At 36.4% G+C, this 5,611-nt stretch overlaps 1 protein-coding gene across 4 annotated transcripts in view; it reads left to right on the top strand.

The window, feature by feature from the left end:
* Positions 1-2,556: 2,556 nt before the first annotated feature.
* ccdc28a (coiled-coil domain containing 28A) overlaps positions 2,557-5,611 on the top strand; it is a 223,932-nt gene continuing 220,877 nt past the window's right edge. For 2 of the 4 annotated variants that reach the window (XM_067583756.1, XM_067583759.1), the window contains exons 1-2: positions 2,557-2,839; positions 2,998-3,061. The gene's annotated coding sequence lies outside the window, so the exon portion shown is untranslated. The remainder of the gene's footprint in view (positions 2,840-2,997; positions 3,062-5,611) is intronic. The other 2 variants (XM_067583758.1, XM_067583757.1) reach the window with 2 other exon arrangements.

Here is a 5,611-nt window from a genome sequence, read left to right as displayed (position 1 = left end):
GACGTTTCCTGTCTTCATTTATTGTGTGACTGTGTGTCCTGTAACTTTACATCTTATAATAATTGCATTTACTTTTTAAAGTACAGTTTTTTCATAAAATTATGTATTAAGTGCCAACACTGTGAACGAAATCTGCTCAAGTATGACCTCATGTGCCAAGCTAATATTTGCAAGAACTTCATTTAGATTTTTCTGTTTTCTTTGTGTTTATTCATGTTAATATTTGGGATACTTCTGTTTAGTTTATCCTGGTTCTTCATGTTAATATTTGGAATACTTTTATGCTTCATTTATCCTGAGTAAGGCAACTTCTGGCTTGAAAATGGGAAGCTGCAGTAATTTCACAAATATGCAGAGATCTGAAATGAATCTGGAAGAGATCAGAGCTGTTGTTTTTCATGTTTTCACTTCTTATTAGGTTGAAGATTCACTGCAGTAACGTTGCCTGTTAACTCCATAAGAAATCGCTGTGTTGTGGGTCGGTAGATGAATCTTGAGTTGTATGTTCTCCCTCGCGTGCTTCCCGGCATGTGGGATGACTGTAATTAGAGGTAAATATAGGAAAGATCCATGCTTACGCCTAATTAAACAATCCTACACAAATTCATGGGATTATGGCACACAGCCTCGTTAAACATTTAATGCTCTCTTACAGCCTTTCTCTGGAAATCAATTTATAACGACATAAGAAAACATGTTTTAACCAACAAATTTCAAGATGCATAGACATAAACTTTAATGTGGAAATGTTGTGCTCACTGAAGCTGTTTTAAGACTTAAATCAGTGATTTTGGGTGTAAATTTTGTATCCAGACTTTTTTTCTAGACTCTCATTACATAGTGTGTGACAGTACATTTAGATTAATAATTTAAATTAATAATGGGATTATCTTCCCTTTTCAAATAAATTAACCTGTAGAAGCACCTCTGACAAGAATAGCCAGTTTCCCTGCAGCCTATTAAATTATTAACGGGACTAACTACCTCAAAATAATGTGATAACAATCTCCTCTGTTTATATGCAGCATTTCATCTGGGCAAGAAACTGTCAATATTCTCTCTCGAGAGCAGGCGAGCTTATATACATTTCTAGTCTTTATCTACCTCCAACCTGTGACAGCCTACATCAAAACTATGCCGCCATGTTGGCGAGGTCAAATCCCGCTATGTGGTTTTTATCAGCAGAACAAGGGAAAGTCTTATCAGCCAGCTGCTTTCAGCTGAGCGCTGCCAGTTGATATCATGCCTGCTGTAGATACAGTGTGTGCTTAATGCAGCATTATATAAACTGTGTTTCAAGCTGGGGAGTCTTGTTTGGATCAGAACAATGTGGTGTTTTATTGAGGCAACTCTAAATTAAAAGGGGTTTTTAACAATTTCTTATGTTTTATTGGTGCAAGACTGGTTTGATTTTGACCAACTATTGACTGCATAATGAATAGATGTTTTGTAACTTTACAGTTTTAGGATGAAACCCTTTCATTTCTGCTTAAGAGTAAAGCCTCCCAATGCTTGAACCACATAAAGAAATTACAAAATTGAACTATAAAGCATCAGAGCACTCCTGAGCAGCTTGGATGTTCGTTACGGTATCCAGTCATCCTTCCAGGTTGGAGATTTTAAAGTCATTTAAAACCAGTCCTGTAACTTTTAATGGAGTTGTTCTGGTGGATGGATAGTCGATTCATAACCTCACATGAACTTTGCAGAAGCAGCCTTGTCCCTGAATTGTTTAAGGCCATGGTGGATGTCTCAGTTTACCAAGAAGGACTGGGATGCATAATCCAATATCCTTTATGCTTAAAGCTGAAAGTTTCAAGCAGCTACTTTATTGTATATGGTCTCTGTCCTCCCACGCACTGCTTGCTGAGTCTTGACATGCACATACACATAAACACATACAGAAAATGAGACATTTAAGACTTTAAGAAGAAGCTGCAGAAACACCACAGCTCAGCATCCTCCTGCCTTTGCATGCACTGTTGAAGACAAAGAGAGAAAAGGAGATTGGACTTGAATGGAACGCATCCACTTTTTTGATCTGCTGGAGAGAAATCAAGAGCAGAGATGATTGAAAATGTTTTCGTCACTTGATTTAGGCTGAATTACCTCCAACTCAAAGCAAGAATATAAAGAAGTATGTCTTATAGTTAGTTGGAGGGCTTTGATTAGTCTCGTATTTTGTCACTAACGTTACTCTCTCTCTCTCTGTCTCTTTGTACCAGACATGAAGCTTTGAGTGCTTTTCAATTAAAAACAAATTAAAAAATACATGAGATAAACTCATTATCATAGTTTACTGCTTCAACTGAGAAATAATGAAAACAAATAAAAACAAATAAGAGGTTCTAATTATTAATAATCCAGCTAATATCTACAGATTAAACTAGCATCCATAAAAATGTTAGGGGCCCTCCCTGCACCCCCCTCATTAAGGAGAAAATGGTACCGTCCGCACCTGGATGACGTTGGCAAGGTGTATTAAAAACAATGGACGTAACCATCGCGGCGTCACTCACCGGTTTGTGGATTCCGGTTTTGAACAGTTCTCTTTATACATCTTAATACAGTTCTCTTTATACATTCATGGTTCTGAAGCCTTGAGTTTGCATTTTGACTGTCGCCATCTTGTTTTTTTGGAGCCGGAAGTGACAATGTTTGGACGAGAGGGTGGAGCTAACCCTAACGTTAGCTGCTAGCTTGGTTAGCACGGTGCATTAACGTCTGTTGTTAACTGTGATGATGCTAATGCTAATCTTTGCTAGCGGAAAAACAGACGTACTAAATTATTGTTAGTTGCACCTGTATTTAACAAGATTTATTGTCCTCCCTGAGAAAGGTACGTGAAATAACAGTCCTGCATATCACACAGACTAAATTCAAACTACTCTCAGTATTACTTTATTAGCATAAATAATTGCTCCAAGTGATATGAGAATTGTCTGCCAACATTAAAGCATAGTTTTAATATTGTGATGTATCACCCTCGTATTACAGGCGGCCACAGAGTGAAGTTGCAGGATCCCACCATGTTTTGAAGCTACTGAAGAGGTGAACCAAGGTGAGCTCATAAGCAACAGATGATATACACTCACTGAGCACTTAATTAGGAACACCTGTGCAGTCTAATGCAATCCAACACAACAGCTCTGCCATAAATTCTACTTTTATGGAGCTTATACATTTCTGGTTTTTGTTGGCATTGTCAGAAAGGTGATAATGCTACTTTATGTTTATTATGGAAATATCATACACTATGTATGTTAATGGTGTGGACAAAATATTAGGAACACTTTTTTACACTACCACCACCCACTGTGACCTGAATAATACAAACATAAATATAAAGTAGAATTATCACCTTTCTGACAATGTCAACAAAAACTGAAACTGAGCTTTGTAAATGTAGAATTTAAGTCAAAGCTGCTGTATTGGATTGCGTTAGATTGCACAGGTGTTCCTAATGAAGCTCGGAGAGTGTATGTTATTGTAACAACAAAATTGGGTACTAAGTGGGATAATGTCAATGAAAATAAGCCACAACTGTGAAAAAAAACATTTATGCAATGAGAGCATACTGTATTATCATATTGTTGTTGAAGTTTTTTGAATATACAAGAGTATTTCTCTAAATAATTTGGAAAAGAAGCTGACATGACGTCAAATTTTGACTCAATTCAGTCACCATTCTTTAGCTTTAAAATTATTTTATGTGGCTTTTCTTCCATGTGCAGGAAAAGCTCGTATGTGAGTAATTATGTGAATAATGTCTGAACAATTACCCGACAGTGACACCAGGTTAGAATTAACATATTCTAACTAGTGTTTTGCGCTGCGTGCCTAGTTCTTTATTTATTTATTTCTTGATTTAGCTTTTTCTACTATATAAAATGCATCACTTGTGGTGCAGCAGAGCAGCTACCAAAAGTGTTGGAACTTGAAGCGTAAAAAAGCTAAATAAACCACCATTTAAATCACCATTTATATAATAACAGTAGGTATGACAAGGCAGGCAGGACAGGTTTAATTCTGGAGCACATTTCATGCAAAGAGGCAATTCAAAGTGCTTTACAAAATACATTAAAAGCATTAAAAAGGAAAGACAGCATGAAACACTGAAACACAAGTTAAAATGTTAACGACAGGAAACGAGATACTGCAAATGAGGATAAACTTGAGCACATTTCTCTCACTTTGTAGACATTTTGTCTCCATGCAGCCTCACAAATTGGTAAACAACCAAATGTCGACACCTTTCTTTCATCCCAGGGAAACATCCTCATATTAACCTCCGTGTCCTGGGAGCTCATTAAAGGGAAGCTGTGGGGATGTATTTGATGTCGTACAAATGTAGGTCTACGTGTGACGCTTTCAGCACACCGACATATTCTAGAAACAAAAGCATGTTTAGATTTAGTTTTGTTACGTAAAAGAATAATATTTATAATAAAATGATTATTTACAAATTCAAGAATCCTTAAAATACTTATGACGACCCTTTGAGTACAAGCACGGTACACATCATACAGTTAATAAGCATTACTGACTAAAGGGTTCATTCACCAGGCAGCCTGAGCTTTGTGTTAAATATTTAGGCTTTCATCTCTGAAGCATCTGTGTCAGCACTGATAACTGGAAACTTCTTCATTATATAACATTTTTAAAAAATAACATTGAAGTAGATGGAATGTGTTTCTCTCATTATGTCAACCATGTTTAAACAGACAAAACTATGCCTTAAACTTTAATAAACAGGTTTCAAAATGGCATTTACTAATAATAGATGTAATCTATCTTTAACATTTAATGGACTGATTTTAGGGTAATTTCATGAATAAACAAATCCAATAAGCAGTTAAGTGCATCACCAGCACAACAAACAACAGATGATAAACAGAGTGATCATCACATGAGACAGAAATGCTGGAATAACAAAGAATGGGGAAAAAAAATCACAAGATCTGAAATAACAAATAGACTTTATTTAATTCTCCTGCATGGAGCTCAGATCAGTGTCCAGGTCCTGACAATTTAATAACATATGTCAAAATACATCATATAAAGTTCATTTCCAATGTGATAAAGCACAGTAAGGCTTATGATCTGTTTACAGTGCACTGGAGCTGCAACGGTTAGTCAATTGCAACTATTTTGATAATCGATTAATGATTTTGAGTAATTTTTTTAAAAGAAAAATGTGAAATAATTCTGGTTCCAGCTTCTTAAATGTGGATATTTTTCTGTTTTTTTAGTCCTCTGTGATAGTGAACTGAATATATTTGAGTTGCAGACTGTTGGTCAGTACAAAACAAGACAGGTTGCATCAGGCTTTTGGAAACAATGATTGAATATTTCACCATTTTCTGACCTTTTTCGGACATTTCTTCAAGTAGAAAGCACACACATTTTATTCATTTCATATTCTTGAAACACACACACATGGTCACACACACACATACACACGGTCGGACACACACACACACACGGTCAAACAAAAGGACAGGGACAGACAGTGAGGCTCCGCAGTGTGTCGCATGTGTTTCTGTGTCAGCGAACACTTCAGCTCTGTCAAGATATCGCACGTCTCCCGACTGACCTCAGTGACAGCTCT

This window comes from Thunnus thynnus, chromosome 24 (assembly GCF_963924715.1).
Source record: "Thunnus thynnus chromosome 24, fThuThy2.1, whole genome shotgun sequence".
NCBI lineage: Eukaryota > Metazoa > Chordata > Actinopteri > Scombriformes > Scombridae > Thunnus > Thunnus thynnus.
This window is presented reverse-complemented; position numbering and strand designations above follow the sequence as displayed.